This window comes from Macaca mulatta, chromosome 9, assembly GCF_049350105.2.
Source record: "Macaca mulatta isolate MMU2019108-1 chromosome 9, T2T-MMU8v2.0, whole genome shotgun sequence".
NCBI classification, from domain to species: Eukaryota; Metazoa; Chordata; class Mammalia; order Primates; family Cercopithecidae; genus Macaca; species Macaca mulatta.
In genome coordinates, this window is record NC_133414.1 from 25,858,966 (window position 1) to 25,875,518 (window position 16,553).

A 16,553-nucleotide genomic window follows, 5' to 3' on the forward strand; every position below is an offset into this window, starting at 1 on the left:
TATGACCTCACTGGCTGGTCCTCCTGGGTCTCTTTTGTTGGTTACATCTCATTTTCTCATCCACAGATATTGCCTTCTGCCCTAGACCTCATTGCTTCTCTATATTCATGCCATCAGTGTGATCGGATCCTGCCCCATGGTGCCAAATGTCAGCTATAGGATGATGACCCCTGTAGCCTGGATGTGTCCTCTGAAATCCAGATTAGTAGTTCAGATCATCTACTTGACATCTCAACCTCAACAAGTCAAAAAATGAACTTCTTATTTCCTCCAATAAAAAGATACCCTCCCACAGTTTTCCCCATCTCAATAAATTGCAACCCTGTTATGCTAGTTGCTCACAACAAAACCCTTTGCATCTTTACTCATCTTTTCATCTCATTTCATATCTAATCTGATGAGAAATCTCATTCATTCTTCTTCCAAAATATATGCACAAATCCAGCCACTTCTCACCATTTCTATCTAACCTATCAAGTCCAACTCACCATAATCACTTTCCTGGATTATTGCCTTAACTCCTGGTGGTCTCTTGATTTTAGTCCTTGTCCCTTGTAGTTAATTCTTTTTGAGATGGAGTCTCGCTCTGTCATCCAGGCTGGAGTACAGTGGCATGATCTCGGCTCACTGCAACCTCCACCTCCTGGGTTCAAGCGATTCTCCCGTCTCAGCCTCCCAAGTAACTGGGACTACAGGCCTGGTTAATTTTTGTAGTCTTAGTAGAGACAGAGTTTCACCATTTTGGTCAGGCTGGTCTCATACTCCTGACCTCAGGTGATCGACCCTGGCTTTTCAAAGTGCTGGGATTACAGGCGTGAGCCACCACACCCAGCCCTGTAGATAATTTTTAACAGAGCAGCCCTAGCCATTGATCTCATCTTGTCACACCTCTGCTCATAATCCTCTGTTGCCTTGCAGCTCAATCAAGAGTACAAGGGCCTCCACCATCTGACCACTTGCCACCTTTCTAACCTCATCTCTTTCCATTTGTCATCTCACTCATTTCCCTCCAAACACAGTAGTTCTCTGCTGTTTCTGGAACACATCCAGCAGGCTTCCATCTCAAGAAAACTTGCTTTTCCCTTTGCCTCCTTCCCCCAGATATCTACAAGGCTTGCTTCCACACTTCTTCCAAATATCTTCACATCAGCAGGATGTGCAACTACTATGAATAAAATAGCAATCCACCCACTTCCACACCACTGCTCTCTAGTCCCCACACCCTGTTTTGTCTTTTTCCCTGTGCCTTGGCACACTCTACGCTTACTTGTTTATGAGTTTATTGTCTATCGACATCAATAGAAGCTATGATCTCTGAGCTTACCATCGTATCCCCTCCTTTTAGAAGACTGGGGTACATGGTGGTACTCAATAAATATTTCTAGAGTAAATGAAATGCATCTTTTACCATACCCATTTTGTTTAAGTGTTAAGTTTAATGCAATACTGCTGCTCTGTAAATCTAAAACAGTCCAACAGTTCTCTATTCCTGAAGAATTTATTTAAGGATCAAGATAATAGTTCAGTCTGCTTTGCTTTAGTTGTTTCTCCTTGCATAAGCACACCACGTAGGTTGAATTATCTTGTCCTGTGGAAAAGGGACACCGACTATTATTCTCCCTTTTGTTATTCTTGTTATATAAGCATAATGTTTATATATGAGCTGAATTGCTATTATAGAAGGTAAAGCTGACAGAATGCACAGATGCCGGTAAGGGAAGCAGATTCCTTCTACCCGGGGTAGGTGCTCAACTTGTTTAATGCGTGTTATGATTGGGGGTAGCTCAGTATGATGACTTTGCTTGGTAAGTTCTTAGGTAACAAAGCAGATGAGAGTGGGGACCTATAGGATTGATTGCTGTTTTTGCAGTGCTTTGAGTTGGAAAGCCAACAATTGTCGTTTTGATCATGAGGTATTTAGGGGGACTTCTACCTCTGTACGTAATGAGGAGAGAAAGGTGATTTATGGTGAATCTTGAAGCAGGAGTTGTATTTTACAGTTGGTGATGGGAAGATCTGGGGACATGGATCTGTCGGAGGACGGGCACCTTGTCCTTGCGGACTCGCTCCACCCACCACTCTCAGAGCTGTTCAAATGGGGCCCTGCATGCTTTTGCCACCCTCAGACATTTGTTCTTTATTGTGTGATCTTGTGGTTGAGAACAGAAGCGACTCTTAAAAGGCAGCGCCAGAACTTCAAAAGGAAATGGTGAGGAGGAAGTAGCCACGTGTGATGTCTCTTAAATGCCTCTTTAGAAGGTATCAGAGGAGAACAAAAGGTAAAGGTACAACCAAAAAGTCCTGTGGAGTTTTTTAAGCACGGATTGGAAAGTTAGGTTTGTGAAGCCTAGCCTTGGAGATTTAAGTCATGGGAATGAGTGCCCCCAAGATGGCTGCTCTTAAACTCCCTGCATGGTTGGAGGCCAGGCAGTTCGGGGCAGCATGGTAGCCTGATCTCTTTTTTATTATTATTATTATTTTTATTTTTGAGACAGAGTCTCGCTGTTGTTGCCTGGGCTGGAGCACAGTAGCATGATCTCAGCTCACTACAACCTCCAACCTCCAGGTTCAAGCGATTCTCTTGCCTCAGCCTCCCGAATAGCTGGGATGATAGGCACCTGCCACCATGCCCAGCTAATTTTTATAGTTTTAGTAGAGATGGGATTTCACCTTGTTGGTCAGGCTGGTCTCAAACTCCTGACCTCAGGTGATCCACCCACCTTGGTCTCCCAAAGTACTGATTACAGGCACGAGCCACCACACCCAGCCACCTGATCTCTTGTTACCCTCCTTGCATCTGCACTTCCAGTAGCAGTGACTCTTCTTTCCCACTTGCTCTTGGGGCAAAAAAAAAAAAAATAAAATAATAATAATAATAATAATAATAATAATAATAATGGTAAATAAAGATACACTTTACAAACATTAGATAAGCCTTACAAACACATTGTAAAAACCCCTTTCATTACCAGAACACATGCCACCAAATGACCTAGATCTGAACATGAGGCCAACAGATCGGTCTCAACCCCCTTCCGCCTTTGCTTGAGACTCACACACTCTTGCACACTCGCACACAAGACCGTGATCTGAGCACCCATCCGCAGCCTTAGAGAATTAGGCCCTTTTCACTGCCATCTCTCTGGACCCTCACAAGCAGGAGCTCCCTCAGGAAGCCCTTTATTGCTCTGGCCAGGGCTGAGAGAAGGACATTCCAGTTCTCCCACAGGGGTAGGGTGTGTTAAAGGCAGAAGACACAGACAAGACTGCCAGCAGATCCACACCCTCTGGTGTGGGCCTGAGGACATGGGAGGAGCTGTGCTGGGAACAGCAGGGAGACCCAGGGAGGGGAGTGGGCAGAGAGCCAGGGACTAGCCTAGGAAGGGATGATCCGGCTGGCTGCTGGCTTCAGGCTGCAGTCAGGGCTGGATTTGCCTGAGAGTGTCCCCAGGGCAGCTGTACCCTGTCACAGGGGAGAGAACTTTCCCAGCAACCCTAGGAAAGCCTATTGAAAGCTTTCAGTAGTGAACCAGACAGTGAACAAATAACAACATAATTATTACCTAACAGAATTGGAAAACTTTAGAGCTTAAATGGTAACAAAAGTTGTTCACCAATATATAAACCTTGGATACCCTAAAAGCTCAGCATGATTCAGTTTTTGCTACTAGCATAAAACCAAAAATAAAGTAATCAAATCCCTGCAGAAGTAGAGGGTACTCAGGTATCCACCTCCGTAGCACTACTTAAGAAATAAAAATAAAACAACCTGTTCATAGAGTGGACAGCACAGCAACTTGAATGCCGAAAGGCGGAGAAGGTCCTGTTCCTGGCTTTGATGTTGATGCTTGGGAAACACCCCTTATCTTTCTGCATCACACATAAGCCTGCCTGGGGCAAGAATCCAGCGGCTTCTATACACCCATGTCTAAATATTTTTAAAGGTATAAATCAAGCTAACAAACTGTTAGATAAAATATGTTCTATCCTCATACTTTGACAAATTTACCTTTGTGATGACCAAGGATGCCAGATTTGATTTTAGACTTCTCTGAGCCCTCACAGTTGTGGGCTGGATCATGTGATCAGGAAGGGTCCCCCCCATATCCCAGCCTGCGGCAAGCCGCCTTCCCTCCTCCTCATCCTCCCTCCGGCTCCCTTCTGCTTTGCAAGGAGGCTGAGGCACACGCGAGTGATTTTCCTGAACTACATGGGCAGGTTCCCTCCATGTGCCCTGCAAACAGCGTTCTTTAGTCACCCCTCAGTATGAGGGGTGTATACGCCAATGTCAGGCAAGGACTGGGGGATAAGGACTCCCTTCCCAGACTCCTCCTCCATTCCACAGTTTGACCCTTATTCCTTTAGGATTTACACCCCTAATCCCTGTACCTCCATCAAGTCAATCACAAGGATTTAGGGAAGCTGATCATTTCTGTGAGAGCTGACAATGGATGGATTAGGTTCCTGTATGTTTTCAGGTCACGTAAGAGATACAGCAAGTCTTTTGTTTTTTTTTTTTTAAGAGCTCCAAAATGAAGGCCAGCGTGATATGAATTTCCTCAAACTGCCCACACAGTCTTTCTCCCCACCCTCTGGGGAAAAAAATCTGAGCCTCCCCCTCAGATACCTAAGAAGAAGCTGAGAAAAAACTGCCCAGAAGAAGAACAGCTGCTGAGAGCCTGCCTCACCCTCCCTAGCTGGCTGTATTTCCAACTTTGTTGCCTTCTTCAGTAGATCTGGGGAACGAAAAAGCAAGGAGTGAAATTTGAGTGTTTCCCGAATCTCTCTCCATAGCTGCCCGTGACCAGTGTTACCTTTTGATTGAGGCAGTCACACTTGATGGCCACATGAGTAAATGTGCCCCTAAGTATGAGGGGGGCAAAGAGCAATCATTCACAGACTGATGGGGATTGTTTCCCTAAAATATTCCCCTGAGATGGCCGGGCGCGGTGGCTCACACCTGTAATCCCAGCACTTTGGGAGGCCGAGGCGGGCGGATCATGAAGTCAGGAGATCGAGACTATCCAGGGCTAACACGGTGAAAGCCCGTCTCTACTAAACAAAAAAATACAAAATTTAGCTGGGCATGGTGGCGGGCGCCTGTAGTCCCATCTACTCGGGAGGCTGAGGCAGGAGAATGGTGTGAACCCGGGAGGTGGAGCTTACAGTGAGTTGAGATCGTGCCACTGCACTCCAGCCTGGGCGACAGGGCGAGACTCCGTCTCAAAAAAATAAATAAATGAATAAAATAAATTCCCCTGAGCTGCTAGAGAGGAGGTGATTTCCACCAGAGCATAGACTGATGAGGATTATAATTGCTGGAATAGGGAACCTCCGTGGAGGCCTGGGCATTGAGACACAGTGGAGAGGAAGGAGACCATGGTGTGGTGTCTACGAATGAGAGTGAGGAAAAGGAAGAGGTGAGAAGAAGTGGTACCCAAGGATCAGGCTTTGTGGAATCTAAGCATCCCACATTTACTGTTTTTAAAAATGAACTTGAAAAAGTAGGGTGTCCATCCTATGAAGTGGAATCCCACAGCCACAGGTCTGCTAACATTTGTTTATATTTGTTGTCAAAGAATAGCTTGATTTTTTTTTTTTGGTCATTAACATAACTTAAATGGAATAAAAGTATAAAGGAACACCATGGTCTCCCCTCCCCTCCCCTCCCCTCCCCTCCCCTCCCCTTCCCTTCCCTTGTCTTCTCTTCTTTTTTCTTTTCTGAGACAGTGTTGCTCTGTCACCCAGGCTGGAGTGCAGTGGTAAGATCATAGCTTACTGCAGCCTTGATCTCCTGGGCTCCAGGGTCCTCCTGCCTCAGCCTCCGTAGTAGCTGGGACTACAGGCATCTGCCACCACATGCGGCTATTTTTTTTATTTTTTGTAGAGATGATCTCACCATATTATTCAGGCCAGTCTTAAACTCCTAGCTTCAAACGATCCTCCTCCGTCCTCGGCCTCCCAAAGTGCTGGGAATACTGGAGTGAGCCACTGCACCCAGCCAACGCTGTTCCTTTTCACTTGAAAGTAATTTCCCCTGGAAATTCCTGGGATCCCGACTTCTGTTTACCAGAGTGGAAAAGCTAATCAAATTGATACTTCCCCAGTATCTTTCTCCCCCAACTTGAGGACCAAACAGGTTGTACCTTCTCAAAAAGAATATTTTTTCCCAATAGTAGAAAATAAATCTTGAGCAATAAAATTTATATACTTCACATGGATGATTTTTAAATCTACATGCAAATTATATAAAAATTAGCATTTCATGCTGAAAACTTTCTAAAGATATATTCACTCCTCTGTAATAACTACTGGTTATCACTATGTAAAATACCAATACTTTAGCACACAAGAAAAATCTTAGATTAACTCAGGCAGTTTCTCACTAAAGTCCATAATCTCTGTGCCTAAATCTGCTAATCACTGTGACTGAAGAAAATGCAGGAAGTATAAATCTCCCAGGGGGCAGTGTTTGTACCATTTTTTGAAAAGAAATTACACCCAGAATTTTTTTGATAATTTGAAAACATGCACTGGAAACTGTTTCATATCCCTAAAAGGCCACCTTTTATTTTTTCCTGGGGCCATGATTATAGAACTTTTACATTTTTGTTCTTATCTTTAAGAAAATCTCTGCTGGACGCGGTGGCTCATGCCTATAATCCCAGCACTCACTTCGGGAGGCTGAGGCAGGCAGATTACCTAAGGTCAAGAGTTTGAGACCATCCTGGCCAACATGGTGAAACCCCATCTCTACTAAAAATACAAAAATTAGCTGAGTGTGGTGGCGTGTGCCTGTAATCTCAGTTACTCGGGAGGCTGAGGTAAGAGAATCACTTGAACCCAGGAGGCAGAGGTTGCAGTGAGCCGAGGTCACACCACCACGCTCCAGCCTAGACGGCAACAGAGCAAAACGAAGGAAGGAAGGAAGGAAGGAAGGAAGGAAGGAAGGAAGGAAGGAAGGAAGGAAGGAAGGAAGGAAGGAAGGAGGGAGGGAGGGAGGGAGGGAGGGAGGGAGGGAGGGAGGGAGGGAAGGAGGGAGGGGGGAGGGAGGGAGGGAGGGAGGGAGGGAAGGAGGGAAGGAAGGAAACAAAAAAGAAAAAAAAGAAAGAAAAATCTCATTCTTTATGACCTTTGCTCTTTGCTTTCTATAACCACTCATCACAAGCTAAGGGAAACTTACAAAATCCCATAACTACATCCAGATTTGGCCTCCTGAGTCAGATGTGTGGGAGGGGAACTATTAAGACAGCTCTCTTTTGTCACTTTTAAAATGATTTTTCTTTAATTTTTTGAATGGAAAAAATACAGAAAACATAATATAATAATACCATAAAGAGATGTTAGTGTCTGTTTAATGTCTGAGAGGCAGAATGTTACAGTGGTGAAGATGATTAGCTAGGCAAGTCACACAACTTACTTCTGTCTGCCTCAGTGTTCCTCATCTGTGAGATGGGGATAATAGTAGTGACCTCATAGAAAAGATTAAATGAATTATATGTGGAAGAGTTTGGATCAGTGCCTGGCACATAGCAAGTGCTATATAGGTTTTTGTCCGATTTTAAAGAGAAAAACATGTTTCCATAGTTGCTTGAACCCTCTTACACTTTTAAAGTAAAATATTATAAAAGCCCTGTACTTTCTTTCCCCGTCCTTTCCCAGAGCTAACCACATGCTGGAGTTGGAGGGTGTAACTGCCATGCGAATTTTGGCCTTCCACTATACTCACAATGTATATTATTGGTTTGTATGTTATAAAGCTTTGCTTCAATAGGATCATACTGCACGTATCCTTTTATAAGTTTCGGTGTTCACTCCGCATTATGTTTTTGAGATTTGTCCATGTTGATAGAGATGGTTCTGGTTCATACTTTGTTACTACTGTTAACTGTTCCATTGTATGAATAAACCACTGAGAACAAGCAGATGACAGACGGTGCTACAATGAGCTCCATGGAACAAGTGCCCACCTGTGGGATTTTCTCTGTGACGGTCAGCTTAAAAGACTTAGGTAGGTATGGGAGGCACCTCTTCAGCTTCCTCAGGTGTTCGAGAGTGATTATGCAAATGTACACTCTCACCAGCAGTGAATTCACAGGCTGTATTTTCCCACGTCCTCACCAGTACTTGAGGCTGTTAGATTTTCTGACTTTTGCCTACGTGATGGGGATAAAATAGTATGTGACAGTTTTCATTTTTATGTCCATAAGTATTAATTTATTGGCCACTGGAGTTTCCTTCTCATGGAATTGCCTATTTATATTCATTATTGAATATCCATTATTGTCCATGTTCTTATTGGTTTATAAAGGTTCTTTAATTATTCTGAATGCTAATCTTTGGTAGAGGATGTGAGTTGTAAATATCTTCTTTCTGACTGTGGTCTGTCTTCATTACTTTGTTTACAATGCCCCCTGTAGTTCAAAATCCTCATTTCAATGTAGTCTAATTAGGCAGTATTTTCCAGTGCAGTTTCTGATCTTTGTTTCTTTTTAAAGTCCTTCCCTGTACCAATACACCGGGAGACACCACCATGTGGCATTTTTATTTTTTGTTTATTTGAAGTTTTAGAGTTGAGCTTCTCACATGGATGTCTTTGGTCCATCAGGAATTCATTTTACTTATGGTGTAAGAAAGGGATGTATTTTTTACTTTTTCCATATGGAAAACCAATGTTCCTGACACTATTTATTGAACAGTCATTTCTCTATGGGTTTGTATGACCACTTCTGGCATATATCAGGCTCTCACAAATCCTGTGTCTTTGTCTAGGCTTTCTAGACAAAGCCTAGATGTTTCGTTGCGTAAACATGTTTCGTTGCGTACTCCTGTTTGTCCTATCCGTGTGCCAAGTCACACTGTTTTAATAGCGCTGATATCTGGCGGAACAAGTACCCCTTCCTATTATTATTCCTCAAAATTGCCAGATTGATGTTATAAGTGTTTTTTATTTGTTTGTTTTTTGTTTTTGTTTGTTTGTTTTTGAGGTGGAGTCTTGCTCTGTCACCCAGACTGGAGTGAAATGATGTGATCTTGACTCATTGCAACCTCATGCCTCCCGGGTTTAAGCAATTCTCCTGCCTCAGCCTCCCCAGTAGCTGGGACTACAGGCATGTACCACCACACGCAGCTAATTTTTGTGTTTTTAGTAGAGACAGGGTTTTACCATGTTGGTCAGGCTGGTGTCAAACTCCTAACCTCAGGTGATCCACCCGCCTGGGCCTTCCAAAGTGCTGGGATTACAGATGTGAGCCACCACGCCTGGCTGTAAGTGGTATATTTTTATTAAACTGTATTCTCTATTTTTTCTAGTATTTCAGGTTGCTGTCGATCCTATATATTGATCTTGTATCATGCAGTCATATTGAATAGTTGTAATAGTGTATCTGCAGGTTTCCTTACATTATTATATCATCTATGAACAAGTGCTATTTTGGTTATCTCTTTTTAATCCATATTCCTTTTATTTCTTTTACTTATATTAACCATGCTAGTGAGTGCTTCAGATGCAGTGACAGCAAAAATTCAAATTTTAAAACAATGCTTCTAACATTTCATCATTAAGCCTGATACTTGTTTGAGGTTTTTGCTGAACATAAGAACATTCTTTTTAATTTTTAAATTACTGGTTTTTAAGAAAGTTATGAATGTGTGTTGGATTTTTCTTAACATTTAGCTGACTCTGTTAAGATGAGTGTATGGTTCTTTTATTTATATTGCAGAAAATTTTAGGGCTACACTGTCTAATGTTAAACCAGCCTTACATTCCTGAGATAAATTATTTTGGATCATGATGCGTTTGTTCATATATTGCTATATTTGCTTTACTATTATTTTATTTAGGGCTTTGCATTTGAATGTAAAATCCCTTCTTATTATATGTATTCGTCTGTTCTCACACTGCTAATAAAGACATACCTGAGACTGGGTAATTGATAAAGAAAAGAGGTTTAATGGACTCACAGTTCCACATGGCTGGGGAGGCTTTACAATCATGGCAGAAGGCAAATGAGGAGTAAAGTCACATTTTACATGGTGGCAGGCAAAGAGAGAGCGGTGTAGGGGAACTCCCTTTTATAAAACCATCATCTTGTGAGACTTATTCACTATCACAAGAACAGCATGGGAAAGACCCACCGCATGATTCAGTTACCTCCCATCAGGTCCCTCCCATGATATGTGGGAACTATGGGAGCTGCAATTCAAGATGAGATTTGGGTGGGGTCACAGCAAAACCATATCATTCTCTTTTTCTAATACCAAGGTTTGTACTAGCCTTATAATATGAATTGATATTATAATATTTGATTTAAACCACAACTCACATTAAGTGTTAGAGAGAATTCAGTTACAGTTGTAGCATATTCATAATTAGAATAGTATTCCTCACAGCATTTTCTTATAATATTTTCTCCCTTAATTGTTGAGTAACCTTTGAGATGAAAACAAGGACTCGATTGATGTTGCTACAAGTTCTGTTGTGACTTTGCATTATAGCTTCTTCATGGACAAGTTTCTAAATATCCATGCAAAGGGACAAGAAGACCTATTTGGAATGACCAGGACCACAGCACTGGAAATCAGCATCTTTCACACAGTCTGAATTACAGAAGTCATCAATCTTTCTTTCAGCCATTTTTTAGAGAAATGCCTTGGGATGCTCATTTCAATGATATTAACATTTCACTTGAATCCCAATTGCACCAATTTGTCTGAAACAAAGCAAAGTTAAAGGGGTAAGCCCCAGGGCTTTCTGTGGAGAATGAGTGCCTCCTGCAGAACTCTGCCCAGTGACTGCCATCTGTCAGGTGGTTATGGGGAGCAAGACTCTGTCACATATTACTTACTATTGATTTAACTTTTTTTTTTTTTTTTTTTTGAGACAGAGTCTCACCATGCCGCCCAGGCTGGAGTGCAGTGGCAGGATCTGGGCTCACTGCAAGCTCTGTCTCCCGGGTTTCACGCCATTCTCCCACCTCAGCCTCCCAAGTAGCTGGGACTACAGGTGCCCGCCACCACGCCTGGCTAATTTTGTTTTTGTATTTTTAGTAGAGATGGGGTTTCACCATGTTAGCCAAGATGGTGTCGATCTCCTGACCTTGTGATCCGCCCACCTTGGTCTCCCAAAGTGCTGGGATTACAGGCGTTAGCCACTGCACCCGGCCTAGATTTAACTTTTAACATGTTTTTTCAGGGTGCTAACATAGGTTTCCCCATACTTATGAGTCTTTAAAACACTTTTTTTTTTGAGTCAGAGTCTCAGTTTGTCACCCAGGCTGGAGGGCAGTGGCACAATCTCGGCTCATTGCAGCCACTGCCTCCTGAGTTCAAGTGATTCTCCTGCCTCAACTTCCCAAGTAGCTGGGATTAAAGGCACACACAACCACGCCCAGATAAGTTTTGTTTTTTTGTTTTGTTTTGTTTTTTTGAGAGGGAGTCTTGCTCTGTCACCCAGGCTGGAGTGCAGTGGCACGATCTCAGCTCACTGCAACCCCCACCTCCTGGGTTCAAACGATTCTCCTGCCTCGGCCTCCTGAGTAGCTGGGGCTACAGGCATGTGCCACCATGCCCAGCTAATTTTTCTATTTTTAGTAGAGACAAGGTTTCACCATGTTGGCCAGGATGGTCTCGATCTCTTGACCTAGTGATCTGCCCGCCTCGGTTTTAGTAGAGACGGGGTTTCACCGTGTTGCCCAGCTGGTCTCAAATTCCCAACCTCAAGTGATCCACCTACCTTGGCCTCGGAAAGTTCTGGGATTACAGGCATGAGCCACAGCACCCGGCCTAAAGCACATTCAAAATTGGAATTTAGCTTAAAATTACTATTGCCTGGAATTTCTCAGTCCTTCATAAAGATTCGTCTAGAGACTCTCAAAGTCTTACATTGTCCTCAAGTATCAGGTCACTAAGTGAAATAAAAAATAACTGATAGATCCTTCTTGAATGCAACAAAAAATTTGGTGTTTACCCAATTCAAGATAAAAACAGTGAAATCCAAGAGTAAAGTTATTCCTTTTTTTTTTTTTAAATTCAGACTTTCTGCAGAGAATGAATTTTCTATTATCTTTTTCCTCCTTGCAAGGCAACTGTCATTATTCTGCTTTGTCACCTACTTTAAAAGCTATCCCATAGGAAGGGACTTAGCAGCGGGAGAGTTCTCTCTGGGGTTTGAGAAGTTACTGACATCAGAAGGTATCCTAGAGCCACTTGAGGAACACACACACCCTTGTTCAAATCACTGCTGTGTTTGAAACAAAATGTCAGCTGGTGTTAGGTATGAATTGCTAGCTTCTAAAGAATAGTGTCATTTACAGAACCACTGCGGGGGTTAGAACACAGAGGGAGACCAAAAAACACCTCCAAGAAGAAAGAGATTGAGACTTTTTTTTTACTGCTTTTGTACTCCCCAGTTCCTGGCACAGGCCTGGCACAAGATGGGAACTTGTCTAGTGAATGAATGAAGCCATTTCTACCGGTGCCTCTAGGGTACCTCTAAGTACATTATATTCTTTCAGGGTGTTGTTTTTTTGTTTTGTTTGTTGTCTTTGTTTTGAGACAGAGTCTCACTCTGTCGCCAGGCTGGAGTGCAGTGGCATGATCTTGGCTCACTGCAACCTCTGCCTCCCAGGTTCAAGCAATTCTCATGCCTCAACCTCCAGTGGCTGGAATTACAGGCACCTGCCACCATGCCCAGCTAGTTTTTGTATTTTTAGTAGAGACAGGGTTTCACCATGTTGCCCAGGATGATCTCGATCTTCTGACCTCGTGATCTGCCCGCCTCGGCCTCCCACAGTGCTGGGATTATAGGTGTGAGCCACTGTGCCCGGCCTCTTTTTAGTTTTAAATCATGAGACTCTTGAATATAGTCTCTTAAGGATACACTATTGTGCTAACTGTACTGGAATCTTTTGCTTACCTTAAATGTCAATGTCTTTCCCATTTCAGATGCTAGTGTACATTCTACCAACTCCACTGAAAGTTTTTATTTGAGCAGCCCTTGGCTTATCTCCTCTGGCTTCAAAAACTACCCAGTTAACTGAGTAGGATTCCTAACTGGCCAGTCTGTTTAGCCATTTTTTAGATGAAAGTTTTAGATTTTAGTGTGGAAGTTGTCTTTGAAGATTATCAAATCAAAACATTCTTATTTTAGAAAGAATATATAGAAAATCATAAAGAAATCTGAGTGAACTTGCCACTCTTAACATTTTGGTGTATAGTCATCAGATAGGTCAGTAGACTTACCTTGGACTTAATGAAACCAAGGTTCAGGCCCCTCTCAATATAAATGTTCACTTTCATACCTAAGTTTATGTTTCAAATGTTGTATTCTCATTCTTAAAGAGGCCCCTCAAAATTGTGTAAGCTTCAGGGCTCACAAAATGTGGGGTCACTCACCGTCATCAAGGTGATTAATGGATTTTTATAAATCTAGTTCCTTTCTGTTTTATAATATGCTTTGTCACTTAATAAAATATAGTTTTTTTTCTCATTGCCATATTCTCTTACAATTGCTTTTAGTAACTGTTTAGTGTTCCAGTGAATAGATTTATTAAATGAACTACTTATTAAATCAATGTCCTATTGTTGGAGATTCTCCCTCACCCTATATTATTCCTACAAATGATACTTCATTGAGCATCTTGGTAAGGATGCCATTGTGCCTAAATGTGTAAAAGTTGAATTACTGCTTCAAACCACGTGTGTATTTGGGGGCTTTTGATATATTGACAAATAACCCTTCAGAGAAATAGTATCAACTTACTTTCCCAACAGTAATATGTGGGAGTACCCTTGTCGGCACTATTTATTGTATCAACTTTTGCCAATGTCATAGGTGTAAAAAGTTACCTTGTTATTTTAATTTTAATATTTTTCTTAAGTTGAAAACTTATTTCCCATCAGAAAATGCTATAAGAATCCTTTATATATTTAAGGCATTAGCCATTTGCCATTGGTATTGCAGATGGTGATCTGCATAATCCTAAAATAGATTTGGAGAAACTGAGGCATTTAGTTTATTTAGAATTGTCACCATCAGCTGCCTGCAGAAGACGCCCTTCAGGGAAAATGGTATTGCTATTCCAAAAGGCATGCATACATCATACTAACTTGGCCACATTACAGGGATAATTTAACGTGTTTCAACTAAAGGTATCTGAGCATCTACTAGGTACCTAACTCTGTATCTTACCATCTGGTGAGGGAAACTGTATACAACGAACCATAATGCAGAATTAAAAGCCATGCTTGCAGCCTGGTGTGGTGGCTCACGCTTGTAATCCTAGCACTGTGGGAGGCCAAGGTGGGCGAATCACCTGAGGTCAGGAGTTTGAGACCAGCCTGGCCAACATACCAAAACCCCATCTCCACTAAAAAACTACAAAAATTAGCCAGGCATGGGAGCACATACCTGTAGTCCCAGCTACTCAGGAGGCTGAAGCAGGAGAATCACTTGAACCCAGGAGATGTGAGGTTGCAGTGAGCCCAGATTGCACCATTGCACTCCAGCTTGGGCAACAGAGTGAGACTCCATCTAAAAAAAAAAAAAAAAAAAAAAAAAAAGCCATGCTTGCAATCTCAACAAAACACAATATGAGCACATCGGTGAGGTAAATTAATGCCTTCATTCCTGATGAGGAAATGATGGAGTAGCAATGGGGGAAGATTGTTCAGAGGACTTGATACGCATGTGAAGCAAAGAGGTGGTGAGAAGCGGGTGGCGCAGCGTGTGGGATGAATGTGCACCGTAAGAGGTCCAGTCTCACTGCGGTGCCCTAGCAAAGTGGGACGCTTTGGAAAAATAAGGCAGGAAGAGGAGTTGAGGTCACATGCTGAATATCCTTGGATACCATGTTAAGATAAAGATATTTTAGAAGATGTCCCACATTCTGGAGCTGATTCTGAGATGCAAAAGATAATGAAGATGTGTGGGCACAAGTGTGACCTGCCAACTGCACCCTGCTTTTTGTAAAATGTGAGTAAGAGATCTTGGTTAAAATCCATGTTGCCTCTGCAAAGCCATGGAGGTGAAAGCCATGGAGGTGTTCAGGCTTCTCAGGAGGACACTGAGCATTGCAAGGTTCATATCAGCACTCACTCTGGCACAGTTTTCAAAGCTCAGCACCTCCCCCTCCCACCCTACACTCCCCATCCAGCATGTGGATGGATTCTAACCCTGTGATGGCATTCTCTTCGGTTGAGGTAAAGACAGGAATCTTTTTTCTGAGCTGCACCCGGCATGCTTCAATATCTTCAAGCAGATGGTCAGCCTAAAAGTGTGAGGACAGCTCAGGTCCTCCTGAGGGGATGCTTGCAGGAGATGGACAGAGCTAACTGAAGGATTTCAGGAGAAATATGCTTCAAGAAAGAGAGCATGTCATCTGTGGATTTGGCAGAAGTGGACATATCGCTTAGTGATGAGTTGCAACTTTTAGGCAAATTGCTTGGATCTTCTGAGCTTTTATTTCCTTATCTGAGAAACGGGGTCATAGTATCCATTGACAACAGATACTGTGCTGATGAGATGAAATACATACACACGGTTTCTGACATAAAGCAGGCATCCTATAAATGCATTTCTCTCGTCCTCATCCCTTCTTCATAAAAAGGGAGTTTGGGAGGCAGAGTCCCTCGGACAACCTCTGGGAATCTGGGGCAGCCAGCACTAACTCGGAGCGAGGGAGCCTGTGCCAAAGCATGCGGAATCTCTAGAAACCATGTGAGTTTCTGTTCATCACCGTGCCAATAAAATGCCATCGGATATTAAGAGAATTCCTTCTGAGTCTAAGCATTTCTAAATACCTTTCCTGGATTGAGAAAGCAAACCGTGTAAAAGCCAAGCGTGAAAAGACTATTCTGTTTGCAAAGGCATTTTTCCCATCCTCCCTGGCTTGTCACGTTCTGTGACTGGACTCATGCACCCAGCTGGCAGCTGCACCAGCCAGACCCTGAGGTAACTATAGTTTAGGCCTTTTTTTTTTTTTTCCTACTCCAGAGCCTACAAATTCTATTTCAAGCATATGCATGTACAGAATGCAGATGTGGGGATGAAAATCAGACCATCTTGGGGAGCGAGGCTGCGATACTTAACTGTAGGGAGGCCATTAGTGGCCTTTCTGCAGTGGCCTCGCCCAGACATGGCTGGGGCATGGACCTCAAGAGTGGTTTTGGCCTTTTGATGTAGCATAGCAATCACATGGGACAATCACCACACTTCCCACTTGGGGCCAAGGCATTGCGTGATCTGTGATCAGACAGGCTTGAAAGGTGTTTTCTGCATTCTGAGGAATGTGTAACAGCATGGAGTTTCTGGAAAACTAGTTCCCTGAAAAAAGCTGAGGTTCAACACAGGGATGAATGGAGAGGGGACATGGAGCTCTTATGCCTGACATGAAAGGACTGCTCTAGTCAAGGAAACAGCCACTTCAGAATGTGTTTCTACTGTGGATACAAACCAAGGGCGAGGTCACTAGGCTGGTTACATCATCTAGCAAAAGCTCTTGTAGCTGGGATAGACCGGCAAATGAGACATTCCTTTTCAGTGACTGATACAT

General features: G+C 42.9%; 1 protein-coding gene across 30 annotated transcripts in view; it reads left to right on the plus strand.

Moving 5' to 3' along the window:
* KIAA1217 overlaps window positions 1-16,553 on the plus strand; it is an 839,292-nt gene that overhangs the window by 704,837 nt on the left and 117,902 nt on the right. The gene's annotated exons all lie outside the window — the stretch shown is intronic.